General features: G+C 34.5%; 1 long non-coding RNA gene across 10 annotated transcripts; it reads left to right on the top strand.

Moving 5' to 3' along the window:
* Positions 1-11,627: 11,627 nt before the first annotated feature.
* Positions 11,628-19,818, top strand: LOC145063331 (uncharacterized). 10 transcript variants are annotated; one of them, XR_013687918.1, is made up of 16 exons: positions 11,628-12,051; positions 12,205-12,625; positions 12,727-12,930; positions 13,045-13,336; positions 14,503-14,560; positions 14,703-14,778; positions 14,864-15,320; positions 15,496-15,991; positions 16,053-16,192; positions 16,308-16,368; positions 16,508-16,637; positions 18,701-18,812; positions 18,913-18,977; positions 19,208-19,232; positions 19,375-19,437; positions 19,563-19,818. It is a non-coding gene; the product is annotated as an uncharacterized LOC145063331 (long non-coding RNA). The 10 variants fall into 10 exon arrangements; XR_013687924.1 differs by having other exon boundaries at positions 11,630-12,625; positions 15,502-15,559; positions 15,942-15,991; XR_013687923.1 differs by having other exon boundaries at positions 11,630-12,625; positions 15,502-15,559; positions 15,836-15,991.
* Positions 19,819-21,431: the final 1,613 nt, after the last annotated feature.

The following is a 21,431-nucleotide window of genomic DNA, read 5'->3' as shown; positions in this document are numbered from 1 at the left end:
ACCATCCTGAGTTCCAAGCAGGACTCAAAGCTTTTATTGAGAAGTCGAAGTTGCACCTTGATAGTAATGGTAAAATCAGATGTGCGTGTGGAAAATGTGATAACCGTTACTTCAAGTACCCGACTGTAGTTGAACGCCATATATTTATAAATGGTTTCAGTAAGGCGTACAAAATTTGGATCTATCATGGTGAATCTTTTATTCCTCCCGTCGTCTTGCCAAGTAACGAAATGGCCGATTTAATCGACGATGTGATGTGGGAGTCGAGAGAAAATGATACCAACCTCGATGAAGGAACCTCGAATATAAGGGGTAGCGGTGTGGATGATGATTTTGCACAGTTGTTGGAAGAAATGGAAACTCAATTGTATACTGGTTGCATCTTTTCTTCCCTTGAGTTTCTAGCAAAGTTAATGCATATCAAGGTGAACAACAAATGGACTGATAGTTCATTTGATCAACTCCTTGAGCTCTTGCAATTAGCATTTCCCAAAGGCAACAAGGTTCCCCTTTCACATTATCTAGCCAAAAAGAAACTAAAGTCTATTGGCCTGGGGTATGAGTCGATACATGTGTGTAAAAACGATTGTTGTCTCTTTTGGAAAGAACATGATTCATTGCAAGTTTGTCCCGTTTGTAAAGAGAGTCGATGGATCGATAAAAACACCAAGGGTAAGAAAGTACCTCATAAGGTGTTACGGTACTTTCCTGTGACCCCTAGACTACGACGTTTATATTGTTCGAGGCACACTGCCAAAAATATGATTTGGCATAGTACCAGACGTTCAGAAGATGGTGTGATGATTCATCCTGTTGATGGGGAACATTGGCAAGATTTTGATAAAAAATACCCCGACTTCTCGAGTGAACCCCGTAACGTAGAGTTGAGGTATACACATGATTATTCAACTGTACTATTTCGTTGCAAGTGGTTTGATACTCGAACAGGAGTTATTTCTAGTGATAGTTTCACCAGTATCGACACACGACGCGAAGCATACAAAGATGATCAACTCATATATGCGTCACAAGCCAAACAAGTGTTCTACATCAGAGAGCCAAACAATAACCATCGGTGTGTTGTCGAGTATGTTAATCATCGAAGTATTTGGGATCTACCATCGAACGATGACCTTGTTCAAAATGTTGACAATGTCTCACACGAAAATGTAGACGATGTCGATGTACTTCAAAATATCTCTTCATCCGATGCTCCGCTTTTTATCGATTTCAGCATGTACTTTCAAAACATTCCTAGAGTCATTGTTGATGTAGAAAGTGCATCTGAAGTTCCTCCGCCAACTGGTAGAGTCAATGATGTTTCTGATTGCGATACTGATTACGATGACACCGATTCTGACTATGATACCGAAGAAGACACTGAAGGATATGAGAAAGATTCTGATTAGAATAGTTCTTATGTAATATGTCTTTGTAATATGTGTTTGTAATATGAACTGTATTTGGATTTCTAGTTTAAATGGAAATGTTTATTCCTATCTAAATGTTTATTCCTATCTAAATGTTTATTTCTATGTAATGTGTATCTATAATAAAAATTGTATTTGTATATCTTATAATTTTTCAGGAAATGATGAGAGTGTGGCTGTTGTTTATGTTTACCATGGCTGCTGTCATGGGTCGTGGACATGGGGGAGACGGAGCTGAGGACCCACCTTTCCCAGATGGTAGAGGTCCTGGCCAGCACGAGCTGGACGGTAAGTCTTATCATGAATTTTTATTACTATTTTTGTTCAATTATCATAAATTAAATGTCGTTTCTAATAATTTTTAATTACATTTGTAGTTAAGAGACGTGCCCGAAGGAAAGCTCGAGGAAAAGCAAAAAATATAAAGCTTGAAAAAGCAATCATGCAGAACCAGGGGAAACCAATACCCATGCAATTTGATAGGGATATCACATTTAATCCCGTAGGAGAGGCGGGAGACATGTTTTCCCGAGAAGTTGGGAAAACAATGTGGCAGATGGTCCCTTTCAACAAATGGAGTTGGAAAAGAGTTTCCCCTGATATAAAGGACACTGTATTACAACATTTAGCGGTAATTATTTATTTAAATATATTTTATAGGTTTAACTATAATTGTTTCTTACTTGGTTAACTTTTTTTTTTATTATAGACAAAGTTTGATCTCAATCAAATGTACCAGGATGCACAAGCTACTTTATTGACAGAGAGTTTTCAAGCAGCCTTGTTAAGAGGTTTTCGAGAGCGTAAAGTCGACGCTAAAGAATATTTCAAGATGGTCGGAGGGTATGAAGATATCCCGAGAGCATTGGCAAATCCTCCGGATGGTATGCTTGTTGATAACTGGGAGAAGACAGTTGAGTATTTTCAAACTGACGAACACAAAATTGCTTCAGAAAGGAACAAAAAAATCCGTGAAAAGCAAACAATTGTGAATCGTGGGGGTTCGAGCTTGTATAGCAGTACTTGCTATAAGAAGGTACCGTACGATACATGTAATTATTTATTTAAAATATAATCTAATTTTTAAACTTAAACAGAACCTTAAGAGAATGGAAACATTTCGCAAAGCTCATACCGATAAGAATGGTGTATTTGTTACTGCTGAATCGGAACAACAATATGTAAGTATTTAATTATAATTTTATCATATATTTAAATGTTTATTTATACTTAATTGTTACTCACTTTTGGGAGTTACAGAATCGGTTAGTTGAAGAGCTGCTAGAACAAACTCAAGGTGAAAGTGAGTTTACGCCAATTCAAGAAAGAGCTACGTTCGAGAAAGTATTAGGAGAGCGACGTGGCCACATTAGAGGCATTGGCCGCAAACCTTCTGGTCTCCCGACGATTCCACAGCCTTCGCAACCATCACAACCACCATCACAACCATCACAGGTAAAATAACAATCTACTTTAGCATCGTAAAATGCATGTTGATTTGGTAGTTTTGGTTTTGTGGTGGTTATTTGCTAAAAAGTTTGGTAATTTGGTTTTCTATCTTACTTTAAAAATAACAATGTATTTTGATAGTTTTTGTTTATGTTTGACGATCTAACTTATAAGTTTATATATATTGTTATTAATTATGTAGTTGGAAAATCTTCGTGCAATGCTCGCCGACCCGGCATGTAGGGATGAACTTTATTCGTTTTTTCAATCCCAAAATAATCAAGGGAACGATGGGAACGACGATGAGGGTATGTAAGAATGAGTTTTATTTGCATATGTTGTCTCGTTTTGCTACTTGGTAGATTGTAAAAATTTTGTTGTTTTGCTACTCGGATAGTATGACTTTTGATATTTAATTGTATTTTGGATGTTTGTTTGACACTATTATGTTTGATATTTAATAGGATGTTTGTTTTGTAATTAGCGTCGACACTATTGATTTTGATATTTAATCGAATATTGTTATTACCGGCGACACTTTTACCTGCGATATTATCACCGGCAACAAAAATCATTTTTTTTTAAAAAAAATTGAAAAAAAATTACCGGCGACAGAGCTCATTACCGGCGACACTTTTGCCGGCGACGCTTTTACCGGCGACAAATGTCATTCCCGGCGACAACATTATTAGCGGCGACAATACTCATTAGCGGCGACATACTAATAGCGGCGACTATTATCATTAGCGGCGACAAACTGATCAATAGCGACGAGGCAGTAGCGGCGACTTATTACCGGCGACGCGTCGCCGCTATTATCAGTACCGGCGACTTTTGGGACTTTTACCGGCGACTTTTGTCGCCGGTAATGGCCTTTTTCCTTGTGGTGTTAGACATATTGGTTAGTTGACATGTTACTATTTTTTTTAAACTGTGTTTTAATTTGTGGATATAAAAGCTAGCAATTGAAGAATGGAGCTTTGGGTCAAATGTTCTTAGTTGTTTCGCAACCTACGGTGACTTACCCATTCATTGTTTTTGTGTCTCAAATTGATACTTGATGGTTTGTAATTTGTTTAATTTAATATTAGGCTTGTAGACTATCAATAGGTTCATATATGGGTTGTTTAGTGGTTGTTAATTTTGGGTTTATTTGATCTCAACTTTGGCAATAAGTTGGGTTTTTTTTATAGATTTCAACCAGTATAATACATTAACTTTATGGATTAAAATTTAATAGTGACTAAAAGATAAAAATTTCGGATATCCGAATTTAGTATTCGAATCCGTATCCGAATTTTTGGATATCCGAAATATCGGATACAGATATCAAAATCTATTATTCGAATTTTTGAATATCTGAACACCCTAATTTAAGAATGGTTGTGGGCTACTATAATTTTAAAATAACTTTTACAAAATTAAGTAAATGGTGATTGCAGTTCTCAAAAGATGCCATCAGAAGCCTTTTTGAGAGTTTTAATATGGATGGTTTTTGAAAGTTTAAACCATAAATGATATATGATCTTATGACTTAACTTTTTGTAAAATGATAACAAAAAAAAATAGGTGAATCCTAATAATGTTTTTAGTATATATATATATATATATATATATATATATATATATATATATATATATATATATATATATATATATAAAGAAGAAAAGAGAAATGAATAGTATATTTTTGGGTTTAATATTTTGGTTACAATATTTTATATCTTGAAAGTTTTGGTCTTTGTATATAAAAAAATTATAAAAACTATCGGTTCATGTGTAACTTTTTTTCTTTTTAAAATGGTCTATGTTTTTAGTGCTTTATATTGACAGATTAAGTCTCTATGTAGAAAATAAATTGTCCTTATATAAAAATTTTATATATTATGCCAACATGCAAAGCACAATAATATCACCCTAATTAATACTAAAAATAAAAATCAAATTAAAAAAACTACAAAATAAAATTAAGAACAAGATCCAATCATAACAAAATACCATTTTTGCATCGTATTGTTTTGTTCAATTTTTTTCTAATGATGATGTTTCTATCTATGATATAAACACAACAATACTTAGATTAAAATTAAATCTTCTCAAATTAATACATGCACAAAGCATCACGAATTATAAACAAAGGCATAACACAACAGCTAATCTGAACTTCGGATCAATTTCAGGCTTGTTGGATATTAGTTCACGAGAGAAGCTCCTTACATCCTTGAAGAAGTGAAATCCTTCCCCCGTCACTAGATGGATAAATAGTCTTAAGTGTAAATATGTAACATGAAAAACAAAATACTAGTATCAAGTTACTGGGTTAAGATAAATTGATATCACCACTTTAAACCAATCATTCATACTTGAAAGCTCCTGCATGGTTCATATCCTAGTTCAAACTAATTTATCTAAGGAGACATGTTATTACTACTAGCTTGTATATCTACACCTACTTCACAATTTCAAAATCCAAACCCTAAATGGGAGCAGAAGCAAAACTCACTAATAAAATACATACACCGATGTTGTTAGCGAATTAATTGGCTCTGCCTACTAGCTGGTTGACTTCAACTACTTCATCCAAGCAAATCTCATGTTTGACAAGTTCTCATTCATGTAACATCCCAAAATCCATGACAAAAGATTTCATTTTTAATTTTATAATTCATAAGACAAATTATTGAAAGCATCATTGTGTTATCTCATATCATATAAACCATAAATCATATATCTCAAAACAAATCATAATAATGTTAGAGTACAAATCCCAAGAACATCATAGTGCGTAAGATAGTGGTGTGAGGTGTTGCAGTCATGCCAGCTCCTTTCCTTTCGAAGAAGTACCCGAAACCAAAACTGAAAACCGTAAGCACAAAGCTTAGTAAGTTTCCACATCATACCACATACCATACAATAAACATACAGCCAGACATATATGGGTGCCCGACCTACCCTGTTGAGCATATTTGGGTGCTCAAGCTACCCTTATCAGGCATACCGGGGTGCCCGACCTACCTCGGTTAAGCATATATGGGTGCCCAACCTACCCTGTCAGGCATATCTGGGTGCCCAACCTACCCTCCGGTCTATTTCAACCAATTATGGGGACTATTTTGTTGGATAAGGTGTCTAAGTCCATAACTATATTTGTAACGCCCGTAGATTCGGGCTAGTCAATTTAGAGATAATAGGGGTCGAAAACGACTTTTTGACAAAAGATTATTAGAATAAATAATTTTAACCAAGTTGTAGAATATGTCTCAAGGGTTCCGTACATATAAAGGACGTTGAAATCCGAGTTATAACGAAAAATTTATTGTCCGTCGAAATTTTACGGCAAAACCGACACGACACCGGGAGACGTAAATAGTGAATTTACGATGGAGGAGTTTTTAGCCTTATAAATCTAAACAAAAGTTTTAGATACATTAAACCGAGAACATACAAAAAAAAACGCCCAAATCTGACTTCGTATGAGGAAGTTATGAATTTTCTAAGATTTGGCTTAGCAGTGCACAGCCCGAAACTCGAATTTTAGATCGAGCGGTTTTTGGCCCACGCGACCTAAATGAAAATTGAAGATCTCATTAATAGGAACTAAAAAGACAGACGAAAATAGAGTCTGTATGTAGAAGTTATGAATTTTACACGGACATTTAACAATATAATCTCCTCGTACTGTTAAATTTAAGATCGGTCGAGAATTAGCCGACGGAGTCAAAATTAAAGTTGTAGATCTTATTTTTACCTACGTGTAGATATAAAGAACGTCAATAACGGAGGTTGCATGTAAAAGTTACAGATTTTAGAAGTCGGAAGTGTGTTGTGCAAAAATGAGTGATGTGGCACAATCTTGGCCATTGCTTTCTCCCCAAGTCTTGCCACTAGATGTTGACATGTGGCACCAAGTTCAGCCATTTTTCATCCTATAAATAGAACCTCTCCCACCCTCATTTTCTTCACACCTTTCTCATTCTTTATTCTCTTTACTCTCTCTCTCTCTAAAACCTCTCTCTAGTCCCGAAACCCCCCGAAAAAGCCTAGGGAACCTCCCTAGTGTTGAAAATGTTATTTGTCTTTATTATAATCTCATATTTGTTTTAAGAAAGTTGTGAAGGGTGTATTGTGTAAGTATGTATTCTATAAGGGTGATAAGTGTATGCAGACTGTTGAAATCTCACGGGTTGAATCTGGATCAAGTCTGGGTCGGATTATATTCGTGGGTTTTATCCAAGATATAAATAGAAGAAGAGAATGTTCTGGACTTCATTAGTTGATAAGGAAAAAGATCAGATCAAGGGTTTCTCTCATTCGTATCTCGTTCTTATCTCTCGAGGGTTCTGAGTGATTAGCTGGTGTAATCAGTTCTCTTTTATTTTTTTGTTGATTAGAAGTAGATTAGATTGAGTGACGATCTGAGTGATTTTGTAGTGAGTTTTGATTTGTAAGTAAATTGAAAACCACCTGTTTCTTGATCCTAAAATGATATGAGAAATGGTGATGTTGGGAAATTTGTCTTGTGAGTTTTTTAACATGGTATCAGAGCTTAAGGCTCGTCTTCGTTGATCCCGACGGTCGCTTCTTGTTCGACTTTTCGTGCTTCTACTTTTGACGATCTATGAAAGGTATACTTCCTTTCTTGTTTTTTGTGATTGAACGAGTTCAGTTTAGGGTTTTCTCTTTATTTTTTCTTAAATCTAGAATCTAGTTGTTGAGATCTTGGTACTGCGAGATTTTTTGGTTTAATCTTTCAGGGATGTTGTGATTCAAGATCTCACTGAGTGTTGCTGTAAAGAAGTTTAAAACTCTCCAACGTAATCGATCAATCTCTATTAATCTGAAATAATCCTCGAGGGGTCAGATTTCATCACTGATAAACCCTTGTAGGAAACGGATTTAGGGAGTCGATACAGTCAATCTTATTTGCCTATTGCACTGTGAGAGTTTCTTGTTCCCTTCTTTCTTTTTCCTAGCTGTAGATCTGGATTTTTTTGATGTTTTGAATACATCTGTTATTTTGTTGGTTGCTTTCTTGAAGCTATTTTTGTTTTTTTTTTCACACTGTGTTGATTGTCTTGGGCCCCGACATACTGTGGTGACCATCTGGACTTTAAGTCAACATTAGTGGTGTTTTTTGTTCTTGATCTTTTTTGTTATTTGGATCTTTGATTGTTTTTGTGATTTACTATGGCTGGTGAAACTTCTGATGGGAGTGGTGTTCCTAAGGAAACTCCTGTAGATTTTGAGGATCCTTTATATGTCCATCCTTCTAATAATACTGTAACATCCATTATAACTGTTAAACTAACTGGTAATGAGAATTATCGATTGTGGCGTAGTGCTATGTCTAGAGGTCTTAAAGCTAGAAATAAATTGGGCTTTGTGGATGGTACTATTACTCTTGAAAGTACTGAGAAATCTAAAGCCTCTAAATGGGAACGTGTAAATGCTGTTGTCTGTAACTGGATTCTAGGGTCAATTTCTGAGACTATATATGCTAGTCATGTGTATTCAGATAATGCTAAAGATATTTGGGATGAATTGTTTGAAAGGTATAATAAATCTGATGGATCCGTAATTTTTAACATCCATCAGCAGATTAACACATTAAAACAAAATGGTTCTTCTCTTTCTGATTATTTTAATAAACTAGATTCTTTGTGGAAGGAGTTTGATGGGTTGACTAGTTTAACTGAATGTGTGTGTGAGGCAGCTACAAAACTTAATGATCATTCAAAATTGATGAAGCTAATGCAATTTCTTAGTGGACTAGATGATGTTTATAATCAGGTCAAGAGTCACATTCTTTTGATGGAACCTTTACCCAATGTTAAATCTGCCTTCTCTATTCTTTCTAGAGAGGAGTCTCTTCAAAAGAATGGGTCTCTTGGGTCTACTGTTTCTTCTTCAAAACCACAAGTTTCAGTGTTTAATAGCAAAATAAATGATTTTAAACGAGGGCAAAATCAAGTTAGGTTTAAAAACCAAGGATTACAATGCAAACATTGCAATCTTATAGGTCACACGATAGAAATATGTTATAAACTAATTGGTTATCCAAAGGATTTTAAATTTAAAAATGAAAATAATAATCAAAACAAATCTGTTTCTGTGAATTCTTCTTCTGCTAGTGCTAACAATAGCAAGTCTGTTTCTTCTGAGTCCGGTCTTGGGAGTGATGCTCATTTTCTCACTGGTGAGCAATATTCTAAGTTTTTGCGTCTTATTAGTGAGAATTCTGCTTGTGATGATGTGTCTGCTACTGCAAATATGGCAGGTATGTCTGTGTTTCAATGTTGTAATTCTTTTGTTAGTTCAAATGTTTCTCAAAGCTGGATTGTTGATTCAGGAGCTAATCAACATATGATAGCTTCTGAGTCTCAACTTAAAGATGCTATAGATGTGTCTAAACTTAATCTGTCTGTTAAACATCCTAATGGTTCATCAGCTTCTATAAATAAAATAGGGAATCTTCAATTGTCCTCACATCTTACTTTATTTGATGTCTTTGATGTTCCTGATTTCAATGTTAATCTTTTGTCTGTTCATAAACTTTGTAAAGATAGTGGCTGTGAGGTTGTTTTTTCTGAACATACTTGTAAAATCCAGGATTCATTATCAAAGAAGATGGTGGAGAATGGTAGAGAGTCTGGGGGATTATACTATCTTGATTGTGTTCCCTCAGGTATTTCAACAAATAATGTGTCTAAATGTTATGTTTCTAAACTAACATGGCATAGTAGACTTGGTCATCCAGCAGACCAAGCTTTAATATCTTTAAAAGGTGTTCTAAAACTTGGAAATGAATCTCTTCCTCCTTGTGATGTTTGTCATAAATCAAAACAAACTAGAGAACCTTTTCCACATAGTCAACATACATCAACCAAGTTAGGTGAACTGGTTCACATAGATGTCTGGGGTCCTTATAGGCTTGCTTCTGTTGAGGGGTTTAAGTATTTCCTGACTATTGTGGATGATTTTACTAGGGCCACTTGGGTATTTCTTTTAAAATCTAAAATTGAGGTTTTTGATTGTTTTAAATCCTTTGTTAATATTCTTTTAAATCAGTTTAATGTTAGTGTTAAAATAGTACGTTTAGACAATGGTACTGAGTTTGTTAACAATCAAATGAAGTATTTTTGCTTTGAAAAGGGTATAATACATCAAACTTCTTGTGCTTATAGTCCACAACAAAATGGAGTTGTGGAGAGAAAGCATAGGCATATCCTTAATGTTGCTCGATCTCTTTTATTTCAATCAGGAGTCCCTATTAAGTATTGGGGAGATGCTGTTTTGACTTCTGTTTTTTTAATAAATAGAATGCCTACATCTGTTTTAAATGGTCAGTCACCTTATGAGCTTGTTTTTCAAAGAACTCCTAGTTTTGATTATTTAAGGGTGTTTGGTTGTTTATGTTTTGCTGCTAAGCCAAATGTTTCTGATAAATTGTCTGAACGTGCTGAAAAATGTATTCTTTTAGGATATTGTTCTGATAAAAAGGCTTATAAACTTCTTAGTTTGGATACTAATTCTTCTTTTGTATCCAGGGATGTGAAGTTTTATGAATATGTTTTTCCATACAAGTTGAAATCAACCTCTGTTGATAAAGTTTCAAATAATTTTGGCCCTAGTGATCTCTTTTCCTATGATGAATTTGATAATAATAAATATATAAATGATTATATTAATCTTGATGAGCTGAGAGTAGAGTCTCAGTTGGATGGTGCTGATGCAGCCATTGGTTTGGATGATGTTGATTCTAGTAGTCTTGTCAACCCTGGTGGCGGGGCAATTGTGCCTCCTACTGATACATCTGTTCCCTCTTCTTCAAGTGTATCTGAGGAAAGTAGTCAGTCAGTCTTAACCCCTTCTTTGGATCAGTCTATAGGTGTCTCTAGGTCTAGGCGTGAGTCTCATATGCCTATTAGGTTTTCTGATTATATTGTTGAAGGTAAGTATAAATATGGTGTCTCTAGGTCTAGGCGTGAGTCTCATATGCCTGTTAAGTGTTTTATTTCTAATCTTGATAAAACTGTTGAACCTAAAAGTCATAATGAAGCTTTTTCTGATCCAAATTGGATTAAAGCAATGAATGATGAAATGGAAGCACTTCATCGTAATAATACATGGGAGATAACTGATTTGCCTAAAAATAGAAAGCCAATTGGATGTAAATGGGTTTATAAGATTAAATATAAGTCAAATGGTGAAATAGATAGATATAAAGCACGTTTAGTTGCTAAAGGTTATAATCAAAGAGAGGGGATTGATTTTGAAGAAACTTTTTCTCCTGTTGCAAAAATTGTAACAGTTCGTATTGTTATTTCTCTTTCTGTTCATTATTCTTGGTCTTTATATCAATTGGATATTAATAATGTTTTTTTTATATGGAGATCTTACTGACACTACAAGAAAACAAACATTTAATGACGCGCAAACAATGACACACAATGATAGAGGACACGCATTTGTGCGTGCCCTAAAAATTAATGTCAATTTTCCAAAATATGAAGAACAGAGGATACGCATTAAGTGCGTGCCCTAAAAGTAGTGTCCAACAAAAAAAATAAAAAACACGGAGGGCACCGACCATAAAAGAGCGTGTCATGTAGAGCTGTCGCTTTATAATTTTTTTCATGAACGCGCGTTGTACAATTTTTTAATTGCTAAGAAGGGAATGAAATACCAAAAATTAAAAACCCCCGCCTATACTCTCCTTTTTTTTCTTAGTATGTTGTGAAATCCTCTTCGATCAAAAGAAACCCTAAAAGCATTGTGTGGGTTCCTAAAATGCGATTTTTAGTTGTGAAGTTCCTTAAATCATATTTTTCACTTCCTGATATGCGATTTTTCCAAATTGGTATTTGATGTGTAGAAGATCGATAATTTCATATTTTTGAAGTTCTTAAAATCCTCTTGGATCCATAGAAACCCTAAAACCCCTTTGAGCACCTTTTGATGCTTGTTTCCCTTACGTATCAGGTACAAAAGTCAAAGGACTCATTGGTTTCGGGGCCAATTTAGCCTTTGAAACCACCTTCCGTTTAACCTCCAGTGACTTTCTTTCATTTTCATCATCGGTTTTCACTCTCTTGTTCGGCTTAGAGGAACAAGAAACGCGTTCGTGTTTGTGTTGCCAATTCTGATACTTCACCGGAATCCAAATCCCGAGGTTTGATTTTTCTCATGTTCACAATATTTCTAACTATTAATTCCTATAAAAATTGCGGCACCTCTTATTTTGCTGATCCGTCTCTCTCAAAAACCCTAGTTTACCATTGTTCTTCCCTCTTCGGCGATCTCATCTAAAACATCATTCTTACAGTCACTAACTATCATCTTTCTCATGACGTCACGAGATCCGGACATTGAAGAAGGAGGCGAAGGCGGCAGCCTCAAGAACAATGGCAGAACCATTATTAGTAGCTATAGCAGGAAAGGGAAAAGAAAATCCCCAAAAATTAGAAAACAATTTGGGCGGCTTTGTTTCATCTCCCTCTCCCGTTCGTCTCCCCTCTCTGCCACCTATGTCAATCCGCCATAGTTGTCGTCGGGTGCTGCAACACTGTTGTCACCATCTCTTCCACCACCCACAACACTCAAAATCGATGAAACCCTAGTCTCCTTTTTTTATTGCGTCAAATGGGATGCATTTATGAAAAGATAAAACTGACAAACAAATAAGCCCAATTACGATTTCTCAAATCAGAAAAGAAGTAAAGAATCCCAACTTCCTCCAGAATGAGGTACTTATTTCTCTACCCTTCTTCATAAAATGATTATGTATTCTTTCTTTACCATTCCCCATTTCTTTATCATATTTCTTTTCATAAAATGGTCTCTTTAGATGGAATCAGAGAGGTTGCTAAGAAAGGAATTGACTGGAATGATGTTGATAATTGGGTTGTAGAAGTTCAGAACATGCTTAAGAAATGTGCACATAAAGTGTTTGTAGAAATGCCAAAGAGAGAAAAAAAAGTGGTGAAACTGTTAAAACTATGGTGACAATATTGAAGCTAAGAGGTTCTTCACCAAATTCCTCCATAATGAGGTACTCCATGAAATTAGTATCAATCTAAATGTATCTGTTCTTTTTGCACATGTTTTTATCTTATAAGGAGTTCAAATTATTCATTTGCTTCAAGATTTATTCATATTTGAACAGGTGGAAGCAAGCATTGAATATACTTGTTGGCATGAAGGTCCAGGGAAATTATGGTATTTAACACAATATGGGATGAATCTCAAAGCTACTCTACAGTGTCAAGGCTAACAAATTTCTTAATAATCCCACAAAATTTATCGTCCTTGCACTTCACGTTTCAATTTATACCATAATACCATTAACCAACACTAAACCTTGCATACGAAGAAAACCTGAAAAACTTCATTTGACGGATTACAATATAATCTTATTGATCACAGTTCTAACATCGATTCAGCTCGTTTCACATCAGGTGTGTTTTCATTACTTTAATCTGATTAAATCAAACTGTTATTATATAAGTATATGCTTAATAGTTAATAGTTAATCTTTTGTGTGATTTAAGCTCTGTTTTTTATGTCCATAAGATCTGGAAACTATAGATCAGTAGATTTTAGAGTTTCAATTGCTCCTTGTTGTAATGCTTTTGATTATCATCTTAGTTCGAGCCATTTTGGTGAATGTGTTCGATTATCCTCCTCTGTTTTATCAGCGATTGTTTTTAGTCTGATTTCATGTAATATTTGATTGTTGACGTTTCGCAAATCACTACTATTATCAACTTTGTTCATTTATGACATTAGTGGACATAAATAGAATATAAACGTACACTTAATTAGGTAAAAGATTCTTAAAGTTGATATTATGCATGTATATTTCTGTCCAGAGCGCATTTTTATCTTCTTTTTCTAATTTAGAAATAGAGACAGTTAAATACATAAATTTATAAAAGATAAAGAACGATTTATGCTTATTTAGTAACATCGATTAAAAAAATATTTTTTTTGTTTATAAATGGGATTTGAAATATATGAAGTATCTATCAAAGGTTTAAAGCAAATATATATATATATATATATATATATATATATATATATATATATGCATACATTTTTTTTTATCATAAATGTATAAAAAGTCTTAAAGAATATATGTATATTTATCTTTCTCTTTTTTAATTAGTATCACTAATATATTAATACAAATATACATTCCTTGACTCTTACTTAGTGGACTCGTATCAATCGTTGTAATCGAGAATTGCTTAGTGGAATCATATGCAACATTTGTAATTTTGTATTGATTCGTCATCTTAAAAAAATCACATCACTTAAATGTCCAACTTTACTTCTTGTTTCTAGACTACGGGTTGCAATGATTTGTTTTTAGATTGTTATATGTGATATGAATTTCACATAATTAACCAGAACACTATGGCTACTTATAAGGTGTTCATAATACTATAGATTAGTAGCAAATTTTGACTTTCATGAACTTATGAGAACCCAAAAAATGAAAACCACGAACTTTTATATCTCAACCAGATAAATGAGATGGTGTCATGTAAAGTGTCTCACTTTTGCCTAGCTTTTAAATTGGTTAAAGTTCCCAATGTGACAAAGTTATTCATATTTGCAGTCATCTGAAACACCAATTTAGAAGAACACCCTCAACCTCCTAAAGGCTCCTCCACAGGGTAACACAGCAGCTGTTCCCAATTCTGTTTTACTTGTCCTTCAACGCCAACAAAAGTTATAATCAAAGTGATTGTAGTAACTATAACAAAGGTATTTTTGTAATTTTCTTGTCTATTGATGCTCTTTTTTTTCTGAGTTCAGGTCCTGTAGATGCTTCTATTGAGCATTTCCACTTTAATTTGGATCAGTTAGTCATGGTATCATGAATGTAATGAAGGTAAATGTTTATTGTTATATGGATTTTGTAAATAGGACAAGCCAACAAGGGTATTTTTGTAATTTTGTTCTTTTGGTATTTGTAGATACCTACTCAACTAGCTCTGCCCCACCAAATTTTGATTCCTTAAACACTAATAAACTTCTAACTCCACCAATCCCAAAACAACAATTACACAGAAAAGATGATGTTTTTGTTTCTGCATGTGTTATTCAAGGTAATGCCCCTGAGACTCATCATTCTATTCCAAAACCTAAAAAAGATAACCAAATTTATTCATTATTTATTATTCGTCTGGGCAACAGCAAGTTTCCTTGTATTTTAGATATTTGTGGTAAATAAATTATGGTGTCTTGTTAGATGGGTTATTGATTATTAATTTGTTTATTTTATACCGAAAACTGGGGACACTTGTTGTGTTGTTGGCTGTTTTGTGTGGTTTTGTTTGTGTTTGTGTATGAACTAGGTAAGAAGGCAATGTTGATGTCCTACTTTGGAATCAGCTGGATCTTGTTCTTCGCCTTTAGACAGCTTGTTATTTGGTAAGGACTAGGTCTATCATATCATCTCATTCTCATCTTTTTTTGTCCATATAAAATTGATGCATATCATCATATGTAAATAAGCTTTGAAAATCAAGATGCAACACCATTGTCTTATCTACTTATTTACTGAATGGTTTACTTTTTTTGTTTGTATGTTTTAATGCGGGACAAGTGACAGATGCTCCTCAAGCAATGCCTGGAATGTTCATAACATGTTTCCTTTTGGTGCAGCACAGGTCATTCTTCTTGAACATATTTTTCCTTTTTTTGCAACTTTTTATCTCTAGTCTGGCAAAAGACTAGAATGCCCTCTCACTTTTATCATCAAAGATAGCCCTAGAAAGCTTGTGAAGTTCTATTGTGTCATGTGTAATTTCCCTTATGTTTGTTTGATTATTGAAAGTAATTTCGCTTATGTTTGATTATTTTTTGTCCCACCTGTTATGTTTTGGCTAATCATTTTATTGCTGCTGGAAGTCATCATGATGAGAAGATATCAATGTATGCTATAGATTCTCTAGGACAACTTTGGATGAAGTATTTGGAACGTGCAGAGCTTGCTAATTTCATATTCCAGAATGACATCTTGAAACTGTTTGTTGTTTTGATGCAAAATAGATGGAGTGAAATAATCCAAAGACTAATCGTGGATTGCAGAGTTTGCAGAGGTTTGTTTGTTTGTTTGTTTTGAATTAATTTAATCATCCACTAACTAAAATTATTGTTCAGGGTCTGGTGCCAAGTGGCAGCTTGAAACCGATTGATGATAATGCAAATGCAACTAGTGATATAACGGAGCATTATTGGTTCCGAATGTTGGCTGGATTGTCTTATTTGCCATCTAACCCGAGACCTGAACTGCACTACAGGTGATGTTTGAGTTGTTATGCAACATTTTAATACTTTTTCCAAGCTATGTAGAAAGCTTTGTTTTTTTATTTACTTTAATTTCATAAAACTTTATGTTGGCTGGATTTAAACCAGATTCAATACTTGCATTTAATCTTATAGAAGTTGGAGGACACCACAGTTACTGTTTCAGGAGGTATGTTTTATGTTGGCTAGATTTAAACAAGGTTCAGCCTTCACCATATACCATATGCATTTTAAAATCTTTTAAATTGCTAATTTTCTTTTATACCCAAGTAACTACTTTATATTAAAATTAACATTTTGGTTTATAGATCATCATGGACTCTTTTCTCATAACCTTTTGGTTCAAAAAAGATCGTCTCTCGTTATGACAGGGCCTTCCTTGACACGCATTTGCGCGTGGTCTGAGCGTTTTACGACACGCATTGCGCGTCATAAAAGGTTGTTTTTCTAGTAGTGTGATTTTGATTATGTGGGCACTTAAACTTCATCCAAGACCCAAGAATTATAAATCCGAAGTGCTTAATCCCAAGAATTGTAACCATCATCAATCAGAAATTACTATTTAACCCAACTTTAAGGGTTTCCAAATATTTCATGAGTTTAATTTAGACAAAACTGCACAAATGGTCCCTGTGGTTAGCTAAAAATTGCCACTTTGGTCCAAAAAAGTTTGGACTAGCATCAGAGGTCCAAACTTTTCATTTTCTTGCAAGTTTGGTCCAATTTGCTTTAAACATTTGTATAATGACAGATTTGCCCCTGAATTTATTCTTTATATTTGCTTTTTTGTATATTTTTATTATAGAAATTAATAAAATACTCTCTCTCTCTTTCTCTCTCCCCGTTACAATGTCCTCTCTCTCTCTCTCTCTCTCTCTCTCTCTCTCTCTCTCTCTCTCTCTCTCTCTCTCTCTCTCTCTCTCTCTCTCTCTCTCTCTCTCTCTCTCTCTCAGTTGAAGAAAAACCCACACACGACGGGTTTTAACCACCATAAACCACCGATGCCACTACCCCATCTTCCCCACTGTTTTCTGCGATTAGCCCACCCACACCTTCTCCGATCACTGCTAATTGATTCCCTCCCTTTTCCCTCTTCATTTGTCGTCGAACAAAAAACTAACGGAGGCAGACTCGCCTCCCCATTGCCACCGCTGCCAACGTAAAAACCAGCCACCACCACCTGCTACCGTCGAGATTTCCACTAACACCTTGTTGCTTTCGTCCTTATTCCCTCTACAAACCAGTGAACACTAGAGGTGCTCTAATAATTCCTTCATCTGAATCTGGAATCTGATATGATTCCCACAAACAAATTGATTTTTTGGGGATAAATACTCACACACAAATCAAATTCCATAAATGATAAACATACACAAATACAGTGAGGTAGAAGATCGGTGCACCCCCGTTGCTCACCGGTCGAGATAGAAGAAGAAAAAAGATACACAGTCGGAGACGAAGATCGAACAAATATTAAACAGATTGTGCGCCTTCAGATAACCTTTCTTCTCCGATGATGAAAGATCTAAGAAAGGGATGAGCTAGGGTTTGCTGCGATGATCCTTCTCTGTCGTCGATGTAGAATCCTTCTTCTCTAACACTAGGGTTTCGTAAATTGGGCTTAGCAATGGCTCTTTGGACTCGATTTGTAAAAGAACTGCCACAATCGACTGTGGTCGATGTGTTTGCCCGTTTTCTCCTCTCGTCGGCATCACATATTCGGAGGAGTGGTGGTGATGTTGTTCTAGGTGTTATCAGGTGGTCAGAGACACAACAGTTCGGGTTGCTCCGGTCAAAAGATAAGAGAGATGGTGACGATGGTGGTTTCCGTTGTTGGTGGTGACGAGGTGGGTTAATGGTGAATTAGTCAAAGGAAGATGAGGATTATGTAGAAAAAAGGTTTACATATTTTTGTGTATATTACTTTGATCAGAAGGGAAAGAAGTTTACAGTTTCTCTATTTGTTCATTGACTTTCAACGAGAGAGAGAGAGAGAGAGAGAGAGAGAGAGAGAGAGAGAGAGTATTTTATTAATTTCTATAATAAAAATATTTAACAAAGAAAATACAAAGGATAAATTCAGGGGCAAAACTGTCATTATAAAAATGTTTAAAGCAAATTGGACCAAACTCGCAAGAAAATGAAAAGTTTGGACTTCTGGTGCTAGTCCAAACTTTTTTGGACCAAAGTGTCAATTTTCTGCTAACCACAGGGACCATTTGTGCAGTTTTGTCTTTAATTTAAATAAAATCTAATATGTCTAAAGTTGACTGTTTTTTTTATTTGGGTTTTAATAGTTTATATATTTTTACAATTAAATTTTTTATTAAATATAATTAACTAGTGTTAGTGTACACAGTAGAGTCAGAACTATATATTGTATTTACTTATTATAATATAAAAAAATCTAGGTCCCAATGCTTTGTTGATTTCCATGGATATGGTGGTTAAATTTAAAAGAATTTGAAAATGACCGTTTTGCCCTTATATCTATTTGGCAGGTGGCTAACCTTTTGGACGCACAAAATACTTCCCATTTATACTTTGGGTCTTAAACTTATCATTTCTTCTTTGTAATCGTGTTTATGAGGGATACTCATTTGCCAGTTTTGGGTGGGTTAATTTCTCATTTGTAGCTTCATTTAAAATTTTAATCACTCTGTGTTGTGTTATCATATATGGATTTGTATTTATTTTGGGAATGCACTTGTAGAGACCATTGGGCTTACTTGGACAAATTCAGGGGTACCTTTAGATGGCATATCTGCTTTAACTTTGGTATTACCTCTCTCTCTATCTGCCTCTTTCTAGCTCTATACACTTTTAGAAATTCCACATGCTTGTGCTTATTGCTACTTCCATAACAAAGAACATTTGGATTTCTTTATTTTTACCAAAAATGCCACAAAAATAGCATAACACTTCCATTTCCTTTTTATAGTCCTATGACCTTATTTGAGCTACTTTTTTCTTTTCTCACACAATTTCCTTTTATTCCTCTCTGGCAGTTGTTTTGCGCATGATAAGCTTTCGGTATGACTACTATTCCTCAGATCATAATCCTTATGTCTCTCTTCATTATTGGATATGGAGTGAGACTTATTTTCACAACCTTCTCACTTATTAATACATACATTCACTCTCTTATGTTGCCTGCATTATTTACCACATACAGGTCCTAAACTTCATGTGGCTCAAATTTTTCCTCATATGGTGTTACTTCCGATTTTGGGAACTGGTAAGTAAATGTAAATCCCCATTTTTTTTGAATACATTATAGTAAATTAATTACATTTAACACGATTATAACTTGGAAAGCTTTTGGAAAAAATGGCATGCTTCCTTGAACAAATGGCTTGTCAGGTAAAGGACATACTGGAGAAGTGAGTTGAAGAGATGCTAGAGCCCTTAGAGAAGCTAAGGAGAAACTGGAGAAGTGAGTTGAAGAGCTGACATGGAGATTAGACTTTGAAAAGCATTTGATGGTATATTTTTTATATTTCTTGTATCTAATTAGTTTGTAAATTTTTGTTACAACTTCTATTGATTTGTTTTATCTTTCCATGGAACGATTATTTGTATGACATTAAATTTTATGTAATAGATTGTATTTTTTGTATATGATGTTTTATTTTCTATTATGAGATATTAAATACAAATTTAATTTGAAAATTAGTAAATCTATAAATAATATTCTTTTTAACATTTAAAATTATGATACGCAAAAATGTGTGTCATCTTCATTTATGACATGGCCTTTTTTGACAGGGTCTTTCTTGATAAACATTGCATGTCATTAACACGCACGTCGTAAGGTTACGACACACGAATGCGTGTCGTCTTCCTTTATGACAGGGCCTTCCTTGATACGCATTGCGTGTCGTAAACGCGCGTCGTAATTGCGCGTCGTAAATGAGTGTCGTAAATGCGCGTCGTCTATAGACGACGCGCAAAAGCGCGTCGTCTCTCTTTATGATAGGGCCTTCCTTGACGCGCATTTGCGCGTCGTCTGAGCCTTTTACGACGCGCAATGAGCGTCGTAAAAGGCTGTTTTTCTAGTAGTGTGAAGATGTTTATATGTCACTTCCACCTGGTTATTACTCTAGTAATGATACTAGAGTATGTAAGCTTACTAAGTCTTTGTATGGACTGAAGCAGGCTCCTAGGAAATGGAATGAAAAGCTTTGTGCTTCTTTGTTTATGTTTGGTTTTAAACAGAGTATAAGTGATTATTCATTGTTCATTAGAAAAGTTGAAGATTCAATAACTGTATTACTAGTGTATGTTGATGATATTATTTTAACTGGAAATAGTGAAGTTGAATTAAAAAAGGTAAAGTCTTTCATGAGTAGTCAATTTTTAATCAAAGATCTTGGAACACTTAAATATTTTTTAGGGATTGAAGTAGTTAAATTTGACAATGGGTTATGTTTAAACCAAAGAAAATATTGTCTTGAGTTGTTGCATGAATATGGTATGCTTGGGTGTAAGCCTGTAACCACGCCTTTGGAAACAAATTTTGTTATAAATTCTGATAATTATGATGGGAAAAATGAGTTGTTGAAAAATAAAACTGAATTTCAGAAACTAATAGGTAAACTCATCTATCTTACTGTTACTAGACCTGATATTTCGTATGCAGTCCAGGTCCTTAGTCAATATATTCATAGTCCCAGAAAGTTACATTTAAATATTGCTTTTAGATTGTTAAGGTATTTGAAAAATAGCCCTGGGAAGGGAATTGCTTTAACCAGATCAAATGGGTTGGAATTAAAAGGTTTTGTGGATGCAGATTGGGCTAAATGTTTAGCCACAAGAAGATCTGTAACTGGTTATATGGTATATCTTAATAATTGTCTTATTTCTTGGAAAAGTAAGAAGCAGTCTACTGTGTCCAGGTCCTCTACTGAATCTGAATACAGGGCTCTTGGCTCTATCACATGTGAGATAATTTGGATTTTAAAAATTTTGTTTGAACTTGAGGTTAAAAATCTTATTCCTGCTTCTGTTTTTTGTGATAATAGTTCTACAATTAAATTGGCTCTTAATCCTGTGTTTCATGAAAGGACAAAACACTTTGAAATAGATCTGCATTTTGTTAGAGAAAAAATTTCTAGTGGTGTTTTAAAACTTGTAAAAATTGGTTCTGATGAACAAAATGCTGATATACTGACAAAATCTTTAAGTGTAAAACAACATGAGTTTTTATCTAATAAAATGGGTCTTATAGAT

Source organism: Lactuca serriola, chromosome 7, assembly GCF_051521515.1.
Source record: "Lactuca serriola cultivar US96UC23 chromosome 7, Lser_US96UC23_V15, whole genome shotgun sequence".
Lineage (NCBI taxonomy): Eukaryota > Viridiplantae > Streptophyta > Magnoliopsida > Asterales > Asteraceae > Lactuca > Lactuca serriola.
Note: the sequence above shows the minus strand (reverse complement) of the source record. Positions and strands in the feature narration are given on the sequence as shown.